The sequence below is a fragment of the Aulonocara stuartgranti genome, assembly GCF_965226115.1.
Source record: "Aulonocara stuartgranti genome assembly, chromosome: 16".
In the NCBI taxonomy this organism is placed as follows: Eukaryota; Metazoa; Chordata; class Actinopteri; order Cichliformes; family Cichlidae; genus Aulonocara; species Aulonocara stuartgranti.
In genome coordinates, this window is record NC_138952.1 from 17,854,997 (window position 1) to 17,877,513 (window position 22,517).

Consider the following 22,517-nt stretch of genomic DNA (forward strand, 5'->3'; position numbering starts at 1 on the left):
GTCTGTGACTGTCTGATTAACATTTGACCATCTTCCCTAAACGTAGTGTCGAGGAGGGAAATTATTTTACTGCTATAGTTAAATAATTGTCATCATTACCATTGCATTAATAATAAAATCTGGAGTTTATATTGCATTCCAAGGTTTAAACAGTGTCTCTTTCAGAAAGACTGAGTTGCAGGCTGACAGGAAGTTGTATGCAGAAAGAAGCAGGAAGTTATTTTGAGCCGCAGGCTAAGACGAGGCTTTAACAATGTAACAGATAGCTTTAAGAAGGCCTTAAGCAGCTATGACTATTTTATACACAATGCATATCTGTGCTTATTAAAGAGTTGGAGCTCGGTCAATTAATTGGGGGTCGGAAGCTTTGTTCGGCGCGATGTTCGGACAATCTATTGTGCAAGTGACTTGGAGCCATAGAAGGAATCCCAATACATGCTTACAAAACACTTATATCAGGTCATTGTATATTAAGGTTTTAGTAGAGGTTCTTGGTTAAAACATTTATTTAGTAGAAGACATACACATAGTCTCAGTGAGCTTCTGGTCTGGTAAAAGGTCAGAAGTGCAACGGGTGAATTGAGAAAGAGCATTTGAGGACGAGACACAGACAGTAGGTGAAGAGGTGACACAAAGAGCATGTGAGGTCAACACACACACACACACACACACTTTAAATTAGATTTATTTAGAGGAAGAGGTTAGTTATGTTTGGCTGTAACTGCAAAATTGTCTTGGTAAAAGAGGAACCGTTTCTTGGTGTCTCGGCAAGAAAGAGGAACAAGATAAGAACGGAAAGTACCAAGCCATGAAAATAGAAGATGATTTTCTAGGTGAAAAGTCATGATGTTGATCTGATCTATGTATAAAATGTACTGGTGACGTATGAAGGGGCGTCAGTAAACAAACCCTGATGCTATAAAATATCTGTTCATGCTTTGATTAAGTCGAAGACTACTTCCTGTCTGCGTACAGAGTTGTCTTCCCACACGTGTGTTCATTAAAAGCATCGTTTGACTTCACCCGGCCGGATCGGTGTGGTTATTCTTCGATCACCTCTTGTACCCTTCCTCAATACTGAATCTTAACATTTGGGGGCTTCGTCCGGTTATTGAGGAGGGTGAGTTGGAGGTTTAGACGGAGAAATCCGGGGTCTTAGGTGGTCTGACGGGCAGACATGAATTCCAGTGGTCTAAGTGAGTGGGCATAAGCCGGCTTATCCAAAAGGTAAGGCACTACCTGTTGAATTATTTCCAAAGTGTGCCAAATTGGACATGATAAAATTTAAGTCTACTCACTGAAGTTACTGGTGGATGTCTGTTTTGATTTTGATGAAAATCTCATGAGTTGATGCAGTTAGAGTTCTGCTAAGAAGAAATGAAAGTAGTTAAGAGTCTGATAAGAAAAGGTTAAATAATGGGTTGAAGTCCCAAAGAAATTGAGTTAGAGTCTCAAGTAGTTTGGTAGGGTATTTGGTCATTTTGTGGGTTAAAGTCCCGGTTGGTCATTAGGTCAGACCTCTGTGGGTCAATTTGTGGGTTAGAGTCCCCATTGTCCATCAGGGTCGATCTGCCTCAGTTATACACTTGTTTCGGGTGTTGATTGTTGTTTCAAAGTATTATAAATTATTCTAGAACGGCAGTTCGAGTCTGCTAGGAAGCGCAGAGCCCGGAGGTTACGCTCCCTCCTTGTCGTGGACGCGCGACATTGACCTCTCGGCGAAGAGGGTTAGTTCAGTGTGGTTTAGCTGTGGGGTACAGGGCATCCCGGAATTAAGCTAGGAGTTAGAGTCTCCTTACCGTTTGCAACGGTACCTGCGCTTTTTTGGACAGGAGAAGTTGGTCTTCGGGCGTGTAACTTTAACTTAACACTTCGAGGTAAGCCTTGGCTGTGAAATGCCAAAAATAGAGCTTCAGGCAAAGTTTGGGTTGGTTGACGCTTTTAAATTGAGTTAGGGATTTTAGAAATGAGGCCAGAAACAGTTAAAGTCTTGATACTGGTTAATTGGTGGGCGGTTATTTTAAATTTGTCGAAATTGGTTAGGCGCTAAAGCTGACAGATCTGACAGTAGTTGTAAATATAAGACGTCGTTGTAATATAGAATAATAAAATTTGGTGTGAGAGATCTCTGTGTGTCGAGTCAGTAATGCACTGACTGCCTGCTGCTATTTTTGGAGGTGTGTGTGTGAGTGAAAATGCAAATGAGTAAGCAGTGAACTGTTTAAGCCACAGTTGGTTTTACAAATACTGCTGCAAACATTGTTGAGTGTGTGTTTCAAATGCCATTTATGTTTATTAGAGGACTATAAATAAAGTTTTGAGTTGCCGTAGTGGATGTATAGTAATTGACTGAGTTTGGATGTAGATATAGAAATATATTGAGTGCACTGTATATACTTAAGGCTAACACATCACTTTCAGTAGTAACTGTTCTCCAGCATTAGTTGCTGGTGGGTTTTATTTTTTCAATTTCTTGTGTGTGCGGTGAGAATTAATGGAGGTTTCAATTTTTGTTTGTTTGTTTTTTGCTTGCTCTTTTTGATTATGACAAGCATGTCTAAAATACTCTTAGGAAAGTGGGTTTTGAGTTATATCCCTCAACTCTAGTCACACTTTAAGTGTGAATGCGGTGACTAGAAGGTTTTGAATGATGAATAAAGGTGTGAGAGGTATTTCTTTGGTGATGTAAAGTAGGACGTTTTAAAGTTTGAAAGTGTTTTTAATTTGAGAGAGGCATGAGTGATGTTATAAAAGTTTAGCTTATTTAAAAGGTGTGTGTGAGAGGATTATGAAATCATTGTGTGAATGATGCTACATTTTAGGTCAAAAGTTAGTAGAATTACAGAGGGTTTGTAGATTGTAAATACAAAATAAGTTTGATTAGCCTGGAGAAACAGCAAAGCAGCTTGAGCTGCTCTGAGCAGCTGCGTGCGGTGTGTGTGTAACAGGAAATGGTGTGGGTGACAGGAAGTTTACATGCTCATATAAGGTGATGTGTGAACAGAGGAAGTCTGAGAGAGAAGTGTGTGTGTAGGCAAAATGCAGAGTGTGTGCGTGAAATAAGGGAGTATTGTTTTTACATCAAGGTTTAGTAGAACTAAAGTAGAACGTTACAAACAAACAGATAAATAAGGTAAAATGAAGAGAGAAAATAACTGACAATTACATTAATGAATAGAAAACACACATACACAAAGTGCCATATGTGAAATTATTCTAGGAAGGAGTCAGGAGTGAGATAGTTTAATATAAGATGCAATGAAGGAAGCAGCTTACATTCCTTTAATTCCCAGAGCCAGTGTGTTTCCTCCCCTGCCCACTTGGGCCCCGTATCAGGCGAGTATGGAAGGCTGGATAGCCCATGACGGGTAAGATCCCACCTCGAAACCCTGGGACAACCTAAGGCAGGCACAGTCACGATTACTCTCGACTTCAGTAAGAAGACGGGACCTGACGGGTAAGGCCGCTGGGCTAGGGTGGAGGTGGAAAGTGGCAAGTGGAGCCCTACCTTCTGGCTGAGGACAAGGAATGCTGCTATTTAAGGTAGGATATCAGAATTTGGGTTAGTAAATTTGGGGAGGAGAAAATTGACTGTTTAAAGGCAAAATTATGAAGGAGTCTGACACACTGCAAAAGCACCATATGCAAATTCACACACACAAACAGAAAATGCATTAAACTTATAAAGACAAGACAAGCTCATGGAGTTTAATGCATAGACACTGATTAAACCTAGCTAAGAACACAAACATAGGCAATGAAGAACAGCTTGCTATCTTGTATGAATGATACAAGGGTGTGAATGTTTAATAAAATACATTTGAGTTTGTAATTGAGGAATAGAAGAAGCCATATGACAAAGGGAGTTATGAAAACAAAAAAGGGATTAAAGTAGTTTTAAAAAGAGTGACTTAGGAGTGCTCTCGTACTGACTGATCAACACTAGTGATCACTGTTGGAAGAAATAAAATGATTTAATGAGTTGGGAATGTTTAAACATATGTTTCTGTTGTTACAGCTTCTTGAGAGATGACTCAGTATGCAAATTAGCTGGAGTGTGTGTGTGACTGTGACTTTCAGGAAGAGGAAGCATAGCAGAGACGAGAAGTGCAGATTGGGGTAGGAAATTTATAGTTTAGTGATATGTTGTTGTAAGGGGGTTTTATGCTGAATTGAAGTATGTTATAGAGCATAAGGGGGTGATTTTTGTGTGCAAATTGAGTGGGTTTAATGGGACTTTTGGTGTATTGAGGAGGTGAAATTATGTGGTGGCAAGATTTGTGTGTTTAAGGTTGTTGTGGTGATGGGTTGATTCTGTCAGGTAGGTTGTTGTTGGTGTTTTTGTTTTAAATAGAGGGAGTTTTAGGAAACATGGACATGTCTAAAAAATTGGGCCCATTATTTTGTAACAGTGCACTTAAAGAAAACCTGTCAGGTGATTTTGTTTTGTTTTTATGAGCTAACAATCAGCTCTATTTTTCATTTCGGTTTTAAGCAGGCCTGCAACAGTGAATAACGGCGCTGAAAATTCTCGGGAGGAGCAAATATAAGGGGGCTTTCCAGATTACAATTGGCTGAGGAGAAAGCTACCTGTGGGGACTGATCAAGGTCGTAAGTCCCTGTAAAAAGGATTTTATGCGAGTCAATCCAGTCCAAAAGCATAAAGAAATATTTTCCTATGGAAAATAAAAAATGACTGAGCTCATTTTGCTGAGGGTGGAGTCCCTGATCGTGCGGGAAGCTCAACTATCAGCAAATAGATGGTTTGAGTGAATGTGAGTGAATGTGTGACTGCATGTGAGTGAATGTGAGGATGAATTAATGTGGACAAACAATTTGCTTTTACCAGAAAAATTTTTGTTTTGTTGACTGGGGTTAGATTATGGGATTATAGTATATTGTTGGGAGGATGCCAAATGCTAAAGGGGAAATATTTTTTGATATGACTTAGTTACCATTAATTGTAGAAACACATGACTGATAACTGTTCTGTTTTAAGTTTATTTTTATGACATAGATTGGATCATGAGTGGGGAAAACTGAGCAGTTTTAAGTTTTGTATAGTATCTTGACACATGAAATGTATCAAGATAAAGGGGGGTTTAGGGTTTAATAATTTAATTGTTTAATAATTTAGGATCATTTTAGGAACTTTTGGGTTTTTGATCATTTGGATATGGTAAAACTGAAACTGTTATTTTTAAGTTAAGGTTAAAGGATTAAAAGTGAACTTATCACGGTTTGCGAGGCAAGCCGTGTGGAGTTGTAGAAAAGGACCCAAAAGGCGGCAGCTCTGGTGCAGGTGAATATTTATTTACAACGGTGGGCACAAAACAGCACTGGTGGAAAAACAAGAAACCGGAAACCTAAACTGGGTAAGCTAATAACACAAACCACAAGAGACGCAGGGAGACCGAGGGGAAACAACACAGACGAACCAGCAACTAGAATAACAGAAGACACAACTTAAATACACCCAGAGAACACAGGGAGATTACACACAGGTGGGGAACACAGGTGACACTGATAAACATAACGAGACAGGGCAGGAGTGAACACAACATTACGCATACTGACGAGAGACTGTCAAAGTAAAACAGGAAGTACACAGAGGTTCAGACAGGAGGAGAGAAAGCACGGGGAGAACACAGACATAACAGGCTGGGGGAAACATGGAATAAACACAAAGAGAGACGAGAGCTCATAAATACACAGAGGGGCACAAGGGGGTAAGAGTCACAAAGGGAAAAACACTTAGGGAACACCACAACAGGACACCTCAGAAAACCTGGCCTAAATAAGGAGCGAAAATACAAGGAACCAAGAATACTGGGCCAACATGGCCCAGGACCATGACAGAACTGAATCCTGTTTAGAAGATACAATGCCGGTTTTTCAAAGCTGTGAATAATTCTTAGAGGGAAAATTAGTGAGGGTTGAAGGGGTAGAACAGCTTTGATTTTTGATCTTTAGAAGAAGTGGCTATAATGTAGGCTTACACATACAGATATTACATAGGAGGTATTTTTAGGATAAAGGGGGAGCTTATAAATAGAAATGATTTTTATACATATTGCATTTTGTGCTTTTAAAGGAGTTGTGGCTCAAATTTGTCTCTGGAGGGTCACGAGCCTTTGGCTAGCGCTATGATTAGCCAATCTACTGTGAGGATAATATGAGTTCATGAAGGATTGCACACGCTTACAGACACAGAGTTAAGAAACACACATGACAGTATTGATTCCAGGCAAAAGGCCTTAAATTCATTTAGCTTTTAACTGAACTTAAAGAAGGACCAAAGAGGAAGGAAAGCATATGTTTTGGTTAAGTCTGATACATTAGAATTAGAAGGTATTGTTACATTAAAAGGAGCAAAATGAAATAAAAAGGCTATACCAAAACAGGTGATAACATAGGAAATGTGAGGTTTTAAAATGAAGTTAGTGTTAACACATAGGAGTTGTTTCAAGGCAGCATTTAGTTATGATGAAATGTATACAGGAGTAATTGCTTATATGCTTAAACTTAATTGATTAAAGTGGTTGTTTTCTTTTGGAGTAGATTAACTTGCAGCAGCGACAACTTGTGCACAGGATGTTGATGATCAGATAAGGGAAAATAGAGCGAGCAACTGGACGTGAAAGCAGGGCTTAAAGAGTTTAAAGTGATGAGGAACGTTGAAGAATATACATAAATACAAGTCTATAAGTTAAGAGCATAATTAGGATCAGGCTTTTGATTAAAGAGTCCCAGATAGGATAAGTTAGGGAGATGCAAGAAAAGGTGTTTTGTTTCCTTTGCAGAAGATCTCGGCGACCACAGGAGGGGCGAGGATCCTGGAGATCTCGAGGTTCGAGACCACCAGAGAAGGGTCTGCGTGAGGACACAATGTATTGTGACCTCTGGTGTTCCAGAGGTCAAAAGGGGGAGTGTCGAGGAGGGAAATTATTTTACTGCTATAGTTAAATAATTGTCATCATTACCATTGCATTAATAATAAAATCTGGAGTTTATATTGCATTCCAAGGTTTAAACAGTGTCTCTTTCAGAAAGACTGAGTTGCAGGCTGACAGGAAGTTGTATGCAGAAAGAAGCAGGAAGTTATTTTGAGCCGCAGGCTAAGACGAGGCTTTAACAATGTAACAGATAGCTTTAAGAAGGCCTTAAGCAGCTATGACTATTTTATACACAATGCATATCTGTGCTTATTAAAGAGTTGGAGCTCGGTCAATTAATTGGGGGTCGGAAGCTTTGTTCGGCGCGATGTTCGGACAATCTATTGTGCAAGTGACTTGGAGCCATAGAAGGAATCCCAATACATGCTTACAAAACACTTATATCAGGTCATTGTATATTAAGGTTTTAGTAGAGGTTCTTGGTTAAAACATTTATTTAGTAGAAGACATACACATAGTCTCAGTGAGCTTCTGGTCTGGTAAAAGGTCAGAAGTGCAACAGGTGAATTGAGAAAGAGCATTTGAGGACGAGACACAGACAGTAGGTGAAGAGGTGACACAAAGAGCATGTGAGGTCAACACACACACACACACACACACTTTAAATTAGATTTATTTAGAGGAAGAGGTTAGTTATGTTTGGCTGTAACTGCAAAATTGTCTTGGTAAAAGAGGAACCGTTTCTTGGTGTCTCGGCAAGAAAGAGGAACAAGATAAGAACGGAAAGTACCAAGCCATGAAAATAGAAGATGATTTTCTAGGTGAAAAGTCATGATGTTGATCTGATCTATGTATAAAATGTACTGGTGACGTATGAAGGGGCGTCAGTAAACAAACCCTGATGCTATAAAATATCTGTTCATGCTTTGATTAAGTCGAAGACTACTTCCTGTCTGCGTACAGAGTTGTCTTCCCACACGTGTGTTCATTAAAAGCATCGTTTGACTTCACCCGGCCGGATCGGTGTGGTTATTCTTCGATCACCTCTTGTACCCTTCCTCAATACTGAATCTTAACAGTAGCCATTTCTGACCTCAAAAATCAAAGAAGGTAACAAGTCAAAATGCTAAAGGCTAAAGAGACCAAAGAGAACGTCTTCCATATCAATTCACAGTCAGGTGAATATTTTCTTCATAGGATTCCTAAAGAGTCCTGTGACAGACTAGGTGCACCTCATGATTCAATAACTTGCACAACCATCTTTAGCAGCAAAAAAAAAGTAATTATTCTTTATGACTTTATCAGTCTCAGGTTTGTGTACATTAATTTATGCACAGCTCTCTTAAGTCCTGCCACAACATTCAATCAGGTTGACATTTGGACTAAGTGGTTTGGGCCAAGCTTTAGCTGTCAGAAAGATGGACTCACAATTGATTCTAGCATACTTTTATATATACTGGGGGATTCATGTTCGACTCAGTGACTACAAGGTCTCCATGTTTTGTGGCTGAAGAACAAGCCCAACTCTTGGCAGTTGGTATGAGATGTTTATATTGATGTGTTGTGTTTGATTTTCACCGAACTAGATGCCACGTATTATGGTCAAACATCACCACTTTAGTCTAAATAACATTGTTCCAGAAGTTTTTCTTTCAGATACAAACTTAACACACATGTTCTTTTTAGAGAAAGGAGGCTTTCTCCTTTCTCCAATCCAAATTAACCATACACGTTCAGTCTTTTTCTAGTTTTAGATTCACGAAATGTAACATTCAACATCCTAACTGAGCCCTGGAGAGTCGAAGATGTAGCTCTTTGGCTTTTTGCAGTTTCACAAGAACATTGCATATCTGACCTTGATGTGAATTTGCTGGGACATAAACTCTTGGGAAGTTTGTTGAAACCTCTGTTTTTATAAGGGTGAACACACTACTGACTATCACTTCATAAAGGGCACTTTATTAGTAGCACCTGGCTGCTTCTTACCCTCTTAATCCCTATGGAAACAATAAGGGTGTGCTTAGTTTATCACAGGACTGGATAGAGTCCTGTGAAAGTAAGCATCTCTTCTCTCACTTAAATCTTTTATTCCAGCCTGAAGTCCACTGTGCAATTCACACTACACACCTCTAGAGGCGCTAGAGGCGAAGGTGTTCACTATACTCATTACTTAATTAGTTTTATAAATGTGGAAAGATGATATATATAGTATCTAACCACATCAATAATGACCATTGCATTATCATATATACACAGACAATAAATGTGCAAATAGCTAATTAGCAAGAAGAGCTAAACAAGTCGATGATTATCTGCTACGATACAAACATATTGAAACCTTTGATTTCCTGCTTTGTTTTTGCCACCTCTGAGATGACTTACACTCAAGTCAGTGGAAACTTTTTTTGTGTGTTTTTCACTTTTGTAACACCCAGGGCCTACATTTTCAATTTAATATCTTGCTACCAGCTACATCAATATGAGCCTATAATCAGTTCAATAGCCAAACTATTAAACAAGATATGCTTTGATCTGAGTATATATGATCAGGATGGCTGGTCCTATTAAAGGCTAGGTAACATGTATTTGTACTCCTCAGTACACATCAAACATTTCACAATGAATTACTCCTGAAAAGACAGCTGCTGCTGCGGGGGATCCCCCTCAGCCTCGCTATTATCAGAAGGCAGAGTGAACTGCTGTGCCTGACAGATGACTGGGACTTTGAGCGTTTTAGTTGGCTCACAGACACAAAGTTTCATTGACTATCTGAGTGGAACGACTTGCTCAATGAACAAAGGCATCGGCAGTGCTGACAAGCTGATCATGGCGCTGAGGGGAGAAGAAAAAGACAGGAAAAGACACAGAGAAACAGCAACAAGGAGATTGAGAGATCGAAAGAAAAAGACTGACACTTCTGTATATTTGTTGCTCAATTTTTCCTCTGATCCTCTCACGCTTTCTCTGCATATTATGAAAGTTCATCGCACTCCTCATCACAAGTAATGCATGACTTGCTATCTTTGGAGCCATTCCAAAGGGGAATACTGACACACTGGTTATAGCCGTTCTCAAGAGGAAACCCCTTTCCATCATGCCGCTGTCTCAGTGGCACTGCACACTTCACCTCTACAGTCTACTCCTCAAGTACTCATGAATCAAAAAGTGCTCAAAGACTGATGTGCACAGAGTTGTAACAGTTTGAGAGTGATGAACACACACACACACACACACATATGTGTGTGTGTGTGTGTGTGAAGAGAGCATGAAATAATCTTTGTGCTATTCTCCTGACAAAGCAAATCATAGAACTGACTTGGTGGCAGAGTTCCTTTGAGACCCAAAAAGTCAGGATCATCATCCTCCGTATTTCTCCCGTGTTTGTCTCTCCTATGGAGACAACCCTTTTTCTGAGGTCAAGTCAAATACAGTTTCTATCTCAAGTAAACCAAAGGAATACAGACTTCATTTACTCTACTGTGGACTGAAGACTCCCAAAGGAGAGGGCAAAGTTGGTTTTTTTGCTGCTTAGCAGCATTTTATTGCTTTATACCTATAGTCTATACATACTAGGGTTGTATCAGCAAAACTTTTTGCACTTTTTTCTCACCACAGGAAGTTTTCTAATAATCTAGTTAGATTTTTAAAAATGCAAAAGTAGGGTTATTAGTATTGTGCCGTAATGGAGCTAGACTTTCATGTAATTTTTAAAAGTGGTCTTAAACAAGGTCAAAGGAGCTTGCAAAGAAAAGCGTCTGGACTTCTTTAAGTTGCTTGAAGACGTTTCACCTCTCATCCAAGAAGCTTCTTCAGTTCTAAGGTCTGCTGTACAGTGCAGCGAGGAATGCTCAGACCTCTACATTGGAGAGACCAAACAGCCACTTCACAAGCGCATGGCACAACACAGAAGAGCCACCTCCACAGGACAAGACTCAGCAGTCCATCTGTATCTTGAGGATAAAGGACACTCTTTCGAGGATGCCAATGTTCACATTTTGGACAGAGAGGACAGATGGTTCGAAAGAGGAGTGAAAGAAGCCATCTATGTCCACTGTGAGCGACCATCTTTGAACGGAGGCGGGGGTTTACGACACCAACTCTCTGCCATCTATAATCCAGTTTTGAGATCCCTTCCCAGACGCCTTAACGCCCACTCACATCCTGGGCCATCTGACCTCAGGAATTCGCATGATAAGGTGGGGCCAGGTTTCACAATGAACACACCCAAAACTCTGGCTGATTGGGACCCACGCCCAGTTTCCCACCTTGGCTCAGGCGATTAGAGGATCATCAGGGGGTCCTTTTGTCCCTCTGTGGGGGGTCACTCCCACTAGGTTTATATCTGGGACTCTCCACCATTTGACCTTAGAACTGAAGAAGCTTCTCGGATGAGAGGTGAAACGTCTTCAAGTAACTTAAAGAAGTCCAGACGCTTTTCTTTGCAAGCTCCTTTGACTACGATGACCTGGATGACTGAGAACCTTCACAGATGTCTTAAACAAGGGTTTTTCCAGTCTTTCTTAAGGCCCCTTAACATTGACCTAATAATCATCGAAGCAAGGACAAACCAGTAGTGTGTTTATACATAACGAAGATTTAGGGAAGAAGTCATTTCAAATTTGTATCGTCAGACGCTCTGTTACTAGCAGCAGGTGGTTTAAAAAAAGCTAAGAGAGTTCAGGTTGCGTTTAAAGCTCTATTTTTTGCCTTCCATATTTTATTTCCATATATGATGGCAGATTTTTCAATAATAATGTTTGATTGCACCCGTTTTTTGTTTTGCTTTGGTTTTTTACCTCTTAGCCGTGTTGTTGTCAAACAGCTGGGCGGGTAGCGTGGACATGCAAGTTTGTGAATGTGATAACTAAAGAACGAGGTGATATAGGAGTTTGAAATTGATAGCATAGGTGTATCTACTAAAAATTTCAAACGAGTTTGAAAGTCAGTGTCTTGACTTTAAGGTTAAGGTCAGAGGTCAAGTTTTCATGGAAAAAAAAATCCATCCAATTTCTTGTTTCCTTTTGTCACCCAAAAACCCAAAGATATTATTAGACAGAGTCAGAGAAACCAACCAATATCTTATGGTATTTTGGCTTAACAAAGAGTTTACTGATTATAAATCTTCTGATCATTCCTAATCTTCTAAGTGATTAATCAGGTAATTGCTGTAGCTGAAATTAAATGAGCTTAAGTTGCAGGTACATGCACGAAGAGTTGAGAAACTATTGATGATAGTAGTTTAAAGGCTCAGAGATGAAAAAGCACGATGTCTGCACATGTTCATATAGCTTGCACAAATAGCTGTATTATAACTGTAAAATGCTGCAACAAAGTAAAACCTGCAGCTTTGTTGGATGCATGCTGCAGTCACCCACCTATTCTAATCATGGACAGTGCTAAGCAAAAGCAATTTGTAACAGAAAAAGAAAAAAAATCAATTGCTGTAATATTCCTGCAGCGAATGTGCTCAAGCTCTAACTCCTCTGAAATCAGCTTGTGAGCTCTGCCAAAATGCCCTAGCCATGCTGTAGGCATAATATGCCACAAAGAAGCAGAGCCAAATTGTTTGTCTAAACTGTTTTCAGTGAGAAAAATTGAGGTTAAGTGTAAAAAGGCAGTTATTTTTTGACCTCTATTCAATAAAGAACCATTGCTTTGCCAATTAAGTGGCCTTGGCGTATGAGGATTGGAGGACAATATCTTTACACGTTCGACCCTCTGGCATTCCACACAAAGCACACTTCTAAACACACTGATCCTGCCTCACAGGGGAGACTTTACGGTACCTGCTTCCCAATTACTCTCATAGGCTTATTCCTCTGACACAGTCTTAGGGAAAACACACTGGATTGGCTGGTAGTCATGACAGAAAAGCTTAGTGGAGGTGCATTTGTGGGCAGAATGGGAAAGCTGCCAGCTCCCAACCACCAGTACTGCACTGCAATAGGACTGGCAGATTTACCGTCTGCGCTCTTCTACCGGCCTGCCTATGTTTGTCCTGTCTCCAGTGGCTGACTGAAGACCTTGCTCGCCTAACAAAAACACTGTCAGAGATAGCTCAGCCAGCCATGAAATTGATTTTGTATTAACAAACAAGGGGATCTGGTTCTCCCTTACTGTTAATCAAATCATTTTGAGGAATGAGTGGAAGATGAGAGTAAAATCATTAACTTCCAACAGTAAATCAGGTTCACTGCCAACCTGTTGTCCCATTAACCCTGAAACCTGTTCAATAGCTAATTAAGGCAATTACTTCAGGCATGACACGCCGGTTAATCATGAATGACTAGCCCATTTGTAGTGGTAGCTTCATTACCATTGGCAGGACTCACTGCCCCCCCCCCCCCCCCCCTTCCTATTCTCACACTCTTTCTGCAGATACTGTGGATAAATGTGACTGCTACTCTGTCTTCTACTCCCTATTTTAAAGGGATATTATTAAAATGGATGGATGTACCTAAAAAGATGTGCAGGACAAAATGTTTACTTTGATTTATGATGACGAAAATACTTGTTTCCATTATTATTATTATTATTATTATTTGTGTTTTTCTGTCTTATCTAAACTTTCATTAAAGATAGTACTTATGGCCTAATTTCTCGACACTAACACACAGATCATGGAGAATATAGATTTTTTTTTCCACTGCAGTTTCTTTGTCCGATTTATGCTGACAGACGGCCGCTTCTTGTCCTTCACCTGTTTCATTCTCACAGACAGTTGATCTTGTTTCTTCTTTTCATTTCTTATATCAGCTTTGATGTTGATGTTTCTTTTCAGCACCACTTTCTCCGTTTACTTCGAGGTAAACATTTTTAAATACATAGAGAAATGCAATCGTGCAATATGCAGAATGCACAAAACATAGACGGGCTGTGGCAAAAACATTCAGCATGAGGATTCTGGGCATCGTGGTGGCTATTGCCGTTATATACAGTCAGTATTTCTAATTGATGATATCATTAATATTGGTTGAAATTCTTCATCTAAAGAACGTAGCTATAATTAAAACAGAAAAAGTGAATTAAGCCGCTAACTTCATTTAAACAATATAAGAATTTAATATGTATATTAGGTATCTGATGATTTGATGTTAGTGCCAGGCAATGACAATGATGTTAATATGACAAAGGGTTGATAAGCTTGGGACCAATTTGCTGGGGTTTGTCGCTGTCTTTCTGGAGCTGTCCACGGTGCTGAACAAGACTTCAGTCGCGCTGTAAGAGTGTGATCAGTGTGCTCTGACACCTACCTTGTCAGCAGTTCACATCCCAGACCACTTGAGGGACTGATTCTGACAGACAGGCCTGCTGAGGGAGGCCCTTGTAGTGAACTGTCCTGAGTGGGAGTATTGATTTTCCTGTTTGTCTCCCTTGACTGCGGCAAGGTGGTGGCTACATGAAATAACTCCCTCAGCTCTGGGAACCATTCCTCTCAGCTTGCACCGCCTCACTTTAAAGACCATCTGTACTGTTTCTATATGTACCAGTGCATCTGCTGCAAGCTGGTCGGAGGCCCCTCATCTTCACGCTGTTAAATGTCACTCTCTCCCCTCCAGTGCACCTCAGTAACTGGTGGTAGCACAGCAGGACACCCCCCTCTTGGTTGTTCCATTTCCATTTCCAGCCATGAATATAAATTTCTGGATGACCTGTCACTCTTGTAAAGACTGGGGGAGGAGTGCGATTGGATGTGTGTATGTGTGTGTGTGTCTGCCAGTGTTCCACTGAGCTGAAGCTTCCACATGTTGACATTAAAAAGCTTCACAGCACATTTCCATTTAGCTCTCAGACGAGCAAAAAAAATGAAAGAAAGCAAAAACTTCACCTCAAATGCAGACTGCTGGGAACATGTTTGACTTTGATGTACTTGCACCAGACAGAAGACATCACTGTGATTGCAAGTGTGGTCAGTTAATTAAAAACAGCAAGGCTGCTTTGGCTTAGACGTTGTCTTGTTAACGTGGCAAAAAACAGCTGCTCATCAGAGGTGCGTGTGTAAACAGGCATCTGCTTGCTATATTTATCAAGCAATGGTGCAAAGGGCCCTCAGAGAACGCGGGTCTGAGACTTTGCTTTTAAACAATTACAGCCAGAGTCAGAAGTGTAACCTTACCTACTCGCACTTTGCATTTATATGTAAATGTCAGACTGACATCTTCATGGTAAGATTCCCTGTGGGCAAACTTGTTTACTACGATGCAGCTTTTCATGATCAACAGATTGGAGAGAGGCTGGCAGGCTGTGGAGAAAATACATTAACTTTCTTTTAGGTCCGTTCAGTGGGAAAAAGCTGCAAAACTCAAGAGTCACTAAAAAGTCTTGTCAGTGAAGCTGTATTGTAAGTCAGCATCAACCTGTGCAGACTGAAATGCTCCTAAAAAGGGTGGAACAAAGGCTCTTTTTTTTTTTCAAATCTCTTACATTGCTATTATATTCCAGAAATTTTGATATTACAAAATGTGTCTCAACCGAAGGCTTAACATCTCCTCAGTAATTGTAGCCTTTGGTGTGTAATAAGCTTTTTACTTGAGCTTTCACTCAGGACAAAAGGAGAGTCCTGCCATACAGAGACACATTATTTCACAGCCTTTAAACACAACCCCTCCCCCCCACTGTGAAAACCATTAGTGCGGCTAATGTTAGATGTTAAAGGGTGTGAGTGCAGTCTGTACACGAGGATCCTGGAGGCCAGTAATCAGGGAGAATATTATCTGGCACCGTGGTGGGGGTGGTTCGAGTCAGTTTCATTTTTGCTTCACAGTACTTAACTAAGCTGTGATGGTGAACAAATTACATGCTTTCTTCAGATAAAATGCTTTTTGGGGAAACTTATTTACACACTAATGCATGCGATGTATAAGTTCAGCCATGCAAACTAGCCAATAAATGCTAAACTGAAGTACACTACAAAAAAACACCAGAGAAACCAGAGCACCTTATAAGAGTTTTATTCTTTACATCGGCTTTGGAGACCCTCGCTATCAGAATATGATTCAAAGCTTATTTTTATATATAATTACTGATAACAACCCATTAATATACAGTAATGTGAAACAGTCTCAAGCCACCTCATTTTTTAAATGTTTTTCCAGGAAAATCGGAACTAGGAGGTTTTCTGGCATTCTTGAAAGACATTCAAAGCTCTCCTGTGGCTGTTGGCTGCCTTTTGTTCTATTCTATTCTCAAGATAATCCCACACTGCTTCAATAATGGGCCTGGGTTCTGGGGAAATCAATCCAAGACTGATAGTGGTCCTTTGTATGTTTTTCTATCCAGGTATGCTTTTATTGCATTGGCAGTGTGATCGATGTCACGCTGAAAAATAAAGTCAATGAGAAGCAGACATTTTCTTGTTGGTATTGCATGGTGGAGCACCTCTCTGCTTTCATAATCCAACAATCCTGACAGAATCCCCAACACCACTAGCTGAAATGCAGCCGCAAACTATGACAGTGCCTCCACCGTGCTTTATAGATGGCTGTTGATGCTCCAGACATCATATTAATTAGCATTTGAACCTGAAATATCTATTTGAAATTTATCACTCCATAATACCCGTTACCACCAATTTACAGTCCAGTTCCTGTGTAATGTGGAATACCACAGCTTTTTCCTCCTCAATGGCTTCTTGATGGCCACACTTCCAGTGAGATGATTTCTGATGAGGCTTCAGTAAACATTAGATCAGGGGTCTCGAACTCCAGGCCTCGAGGGCCGCTGTCCTGCAGGTTTTAGATGTGTCCTTGATCCAACACAGCTGATTTAAATGGCTAAGTTACCTCCTCAACATGTCTTGAAGTTCTCCAGAGGCCTGTTAATGAACAAATCATTTGATTCAGGTGTGTTGACCCAGGGTGAGATCTAAAACCTGCAGGACACCGGCCCTCAAGGCCTGGAGTTTGAGACCCCTGCATTAGATGGATCAACTGAAAGAAAAAGCTTTCAAAGAAAAACTTTCAGAGATCTTCTGAAAACCTTCAGAACTATTGCCCAAGACCGCTTGACAAATTACAAAATGACAAGCCTTGCTATTTTGAAGCAAAATAAAAATAAATCTGTGGTGGCCTGAAGCTTTAGTACAGGGCTGCATGCTCAAACCAAAACTATACATAAGAGACACTCTAGTCTTGAACTATCATTTCTGAACATTGTGGAATAAATTGCAAAGTCAGTTGTTTATACCTGAGAGCAAAGCTTTAACCTAGCCAGTCTATTTTTGTTATTCTACTCCATCGTTCTAACTGTTAGCCAATAACAATGTTGGCTGCATTGGTAATCACTGGCAGATGATGAAACACAAAGGCAATTTATGAATTCCAGACAGAGTTGAGAGAAATTGTGGATCGTTCTCCTTTCTATAGACAAAAACAACAACAAGAAAACAATTGTCGAACATAAGTGCAGTTTTGTCTGGAAGCATTGTACATGTGGGGCAGTTTCTAGAAAACTGGCTTGGCAACACATTTTGTTGATTATAAACTGAAAATTTGCTGGAAAAGGTAGATTTTGACTAGGAGCCAATAGGATAAGAGAATGAACTCCAAATACACCACATGGCTTTGGCTGTGAGACCCATGGGTCCATGAGCTTCACTCAGTCAAGGCTGAGTTCACACAAACAACAGCTCTGTGAGAAAAAATAAATAAAAATACAGCTGCCTTCAATGCTATTATAAACAGGGAAGAATGACAAATACAAAGTAGTAATCAAATGATGAGAAAATAATTAGTGATCATAGTGACAAAGGATTAAAAAATGTACTCTCCGACTTTCCAAACTCCTATTTCATCATCTTACTGGTACCTGAAACATTAAAGCCTATCTGTGTAGAAGCTGTAGTTCTACTCAGAATGCCCAGGGGCCAAGGTTGATGCTCGCATCCTGCTGTGACAACAACACCACACAGGTTTTTTAAAAAAAATTCCAAAGTCTCTCAAAAGCCCTACTTTTCTTCAAGGTTGTTTTTTTTTTTTAGGTTTCTTGCTTTTTCTTTAGAATATCCTTCTCCTCTTACAGAGAAAATAAATGTGGTAGCGCTCAACATTGCTGTTTTTTGTGGACCTAGATGGATTGCATGTAAGCGATGAGATTGGTTTCAGTGTTCCCCATGGACTGAAGCCTTTGGTGTTTGGTGATAAATGCCTCCTGTGTGGTAATACAGTATGATTAACGGACACAGCCCAAAGCCTGAGCCCTCCTCTCCTTCCTCACTGTACCTGAATCAATCATCTACATGGAAAGGCCATGTCTTGGAATAGCTGCTTATAGCTCTGCTCGCTTCAGGAGAGCAGACCTCAAAAAGCAGTCAATACACACGGGGTGAGCACATGTGTTTACGGTTGCTGTGGTGATTATTTTCTCGCAACTGGGTTTTAACTTTTTACCCCTTGAAAACCTACTGGGGATAGCTCGTGAAGTGCTTTTCTGAACTGAGTTGTTTGTAGAACTACATGACTGAATGTGCATCAGAAGGTAGTGAGGGTGGTCTCCAAGTATGCATCTACCTTTGGAAAAAAACAGAAACTTTTCTAATGGTCATCAAACCACGTCTGTACTGATTTATACTGAGGTGTCAAAATTGGTCACAAAGGGTACAGGGGATATCTTAAGACATTGTCTTTATGTAGAAAGAGTTAAAAAGGTATGCTTGTCTACAACAATCCCAGGTAAGAAATTTGAGCTAACCAGTGTTATAATGTGTCTGTACCAATAGACATTATTTCATTCTCTTGGTGCTGAGTTTGTAAAGAAGTTCTGTGAAACACTAAAGTGACCACACACCCACAAATCCTTCTAAGACGTCACAGTGGGCGTTTGACAGGTTAGAAAATTACAAGGCTGCCTTTAAATGTAACATAAAATAATGCCGCTTCTCTCTTAACTTTGTAGACCCGCCAATGCTGGAACACGCTGAAAATCAAACGAGGCTCGCTCAATGCTTTGATAAGAATGAAAGTGATGAGAATCATGATGCAGATGGATGGCAGGGTGGTGCATGTTTTTACCAGATGCACCAGCTTCCTCCCACATTCCAAAGACATGCAGGTTAATTGGTGATTCCAAAATTGTGTAAATGTGAGCATGAATAATTGCCTGTCTCCCTGTGTTAATGGGCTGCTGAGCTGTCCACAGTAGATCCCACCCCTTTCCCACTGTTTGGACACCCTCCAGTCCTTCCACAACCTTTTTTTTATGCCTCTACCAGAGTTCAAGACGCTTGTAGAGTGGGTGTAAATGCACAGTCAAAACATTTTGTTACCTGCATATAGCCACATCCATTATTGTCATGCAAAGGCAACAATGTAATCCGATGCCACATATGGTTTCTGAACTAAGCAGCATATATTCTCGTGTCATAAGAAGAAGAAAAAAAAGAAGAAGGCAGCACAAAGTAGTACAAATAGCTGTGAAACGGTATCATTGGAAGGGAGATTATAGCAGTGGCATAAGCAGTCAAATCAATCCCTGAGTATTTTTGTGCAAGTCGATAGAGGTTCCACATTAGGCCCATTAGTCATGTTGGCACCCCGCATTGCACTGCCAGACCCGAAACAGCCCAGCAACAGCAAAGCATGCTGGTGCTGAAAGCTCTCAAAACATCCAAATTGGCTTCCTCATTATATTGTCTTTAGCAGGTGTGTGAAAACTGAATGTTAATTTCTGTAGTTTGGCTGTAATATGTGCGAGCTTATACCCATTCTTGAAACTGGTGACATTGTGAGGAAAAGAGCCTGATAATTCATGCGCGCTGTTCAAAAGGAGACACTCGGAGGCACTTAATACTTTTCTTCCCTCCATAATTTCTCGTGATTCGCAGGCACGCCCGGTATTACAAGTGAAGCAAATGCCACCAGCGTTAGAACAATTTCCTCTCGCCGCACTCGGAGCGCGAGAGAGTAAACGAAATTAACACCTCAGATTCCAAACATAGGAGGGGAGGCTTACACGGAATGATGAATGAAGCAAAGTCCACTCTCCGTCGCAGAACAGGGATTGATGGGAAGTTAACTGATCCCTGGATTTGAGGGAGGGATTTAAAGCTCTGTTTTGTAGCCATTCATCTGGCGCCTCGAGAGAACTGGCTCACATTGAGGGACATCAGATTCCTATGATGAGGTTGATGTGCTGTATCACAACACGTGCTGGGACATAATGCTATTTGCTCCACACCAGCACTCTGTGATGCCGCAAGATGTTAGTCTCCTCTCTAGTCCTGTACTGTTAGGGCACATTTTCAATCCATACTTATTATACTGTGGCCTGGGACCCAATTTATATTGCAATATTGTAGGTGGGAGTGAATAGAGATTGATCTAAAGGAGGAAATCCTTTTCCAGTGGGAAATAAACTATTTTTCATTCACCATAACAGACAACGATATACAACAGCTTTAGATGCTTTCTGCCTTCACACTCATTAAAAAAAATATAGAGAATGTTAAATAGATGGGGAAAAGCTATGCATGGGGAGTTGCACAGGGGAAAATTGTTTAGACTAGATTTTCTGTATGCCACATCAATAAAACTGAGATGCTGCTAATCAAGTATCTATAACGATTTAGCAAAAATAAAAAAAGGAACGCGCCTATTTATAAATGCAGAAATTTAAGAGGCAATCTGGACTGCAATCTGTTCAGTGAGATTATTCAGATCTCTCTCACAAGTCTGGCTGATGCCACAGGATGGGGAAGATGCAGAGGAGACCAGCAGTAAAGATTTTATCAGCTCTACATATTTTATGGATTACCGTTTCATTGCATACATACGTCCCGTGAGGCAGTCCTGAAGTGCAGAGCTAAAGTTTTATTCATTTCACCACATTGCCAGGCGGCACTAACTATTACAGCATCAAAACAGCGAGAATGTCGTCCTCCTCTGTGACAGGAGATTAGTCTGTGAAGGTGACTCCACCTGCACTTACACTCTTAAGTGTGCCAGGTGCTCCGTCAATCTCTGAATCCAAATTGGGGAGCTGTGCGAGGCAGCCAGTTTTAGCTAGCCTCCCCACTGTATAACTTACCTGTCACCATCGTGCCCCAGATAAGGACAGTTGACCTTTCTCCTGGTTGTTATAATAAATCAACTCCAGAGGCTGTTATTCCTGGCACGGGCTTTTCATTGGTTGAGAAATAACACAGCCGGGCACCTTTTGTGGCATTTTACAAGTCAATGTTTGATGTCATTTACGTCAAGTCCAGGCATAAGTATGAACAACACACACACACACACAAACAAAGAAGAGATCGGATATGCTTTGTGTCAAAGCATATCCGATCTACTTGATCTGTTTATATGAACCAAAGCTACAAATTAAGCTTAAACAGCTTCGTGCATTCAGTCATGTTGGGTCTTGCATTTCAAAATTGCTAAACTGGTTAAAAGAGGCTAAAGCCAGATTTATTTTTTTTAACTACAGCACAAAAAGCTGAGACGCTGTTACAAAGGAACAACGAGCGTCATTAAAGCAATATTCATGAGCGTGCTGATCGGGTTGCTCCCGGCTGCTCCCGATCAGCAAATAATAAAGAATTTATGGGGAAATTCTTTTAGTTTTGCACAATTACTTTTTATGGACTGTTTGTAGTACAGAACTAGAATGTTCTTTTCTCAATTAGAGGGAGACAGAGCCAAAGTTAATTGCCCCTTTGATAATAGAAGCATTTTCAGCGGCTCAGCCACGAAATAGGCCTCATGGGGACGTTAAACACAGAATCTTTGAATCACTGCACCAGCTGACTCATTTTCATCACACTGATGACTACATTTATACAGATCAGCGTGAGGCGCTTTGCTCCTTTTCTTTTTACCTCAGTCGAGCAGGTGTTCTCACTCTGATCAAAAGCTGACCGGTAAGTAAAAGTCTGGCTCCGTGACAGCACTGAGAGATCACGGTTGAACAAAGTTTAGAGATAAAGCAGGGTATTCATGTATGTGATGGCTTGGATTAAATTATGAAAAGAGCGAATGTTATAAATGGAGACACTGTGAAAGTGACTGTGCTGCACTGCGGGACATGATAAAACAAGAAAGTTTAGGGGATTTGAATCTAACCAAATTTTGCAAACCAGCTTCCAGAAGACTGGAGGCTCTTAGCCATTCACTTGACACCAAGCTAACTATTAATCACACTATAGGAGCTGAATCAGAGGACTGCAGATTCATATTTGCCAGACCAGCAAGTATTTGACAGCGGCACCAGAGAATCCGAAAACCTATCCTGGCAAACTGAGCAGTTTTCATTACTTAGAGTGGCTCTTAGAGCAGAAAAACCCACTAAGCCACATCTCGAACAGATCAGGCTAAGGGACAATGACAAATATCCATAACAGCACACCCCCCATCCCCAAATGCTAATATTGCAAGGGTTTATAAGGGCCATTGTTTTGAATGTAATCACTTAATTGACATGCACTAAGCAATGGTGCAACAGTTTGTTACGTATCAGGCCACAATGGTTGATGCACAATCTCTTGAAATACACCATATGTTATGCGTCAGTCACACTAATAGGGAGGCAGGTTCTGTTTCACAGTCATGCTATTTGACTGTGACCCCTTTCAAGATTGAAGCCTTAAGTGAATGTCAGTTGTTTTTTGTTGTATTTATTTTTTGTCTTGCT

General features: G+C 40.5%; 1 protein-coding gene and 1 long non-coding RNA gene across 2 annotated transcripts in view; one reads left to right on the forward strand and one right to left on the reverse strand.

The window, feature by feature from the left end:
• Positions 1 to 22,517, reverse strand: part of hs6st3b (heparan sulfate 6-O-sulfotransferase 3b) — a 90,836-nt gene that overhangs the window by 60,302 nt on the left and 8,017 nt on the right. The gene's annotated exons all lie outside the window — the stretch shown is intronic.
• On the forward strand, positions 62 to 7,906 carry LOC309690272. Its single transcript, XR_014271685.1, has 2 exons — positions 62 to 7,458; positions 7,510 to 7,906. It is a non-coding gene; the product is annotated as an uncharacterized lncRNA (long non-coding RNA).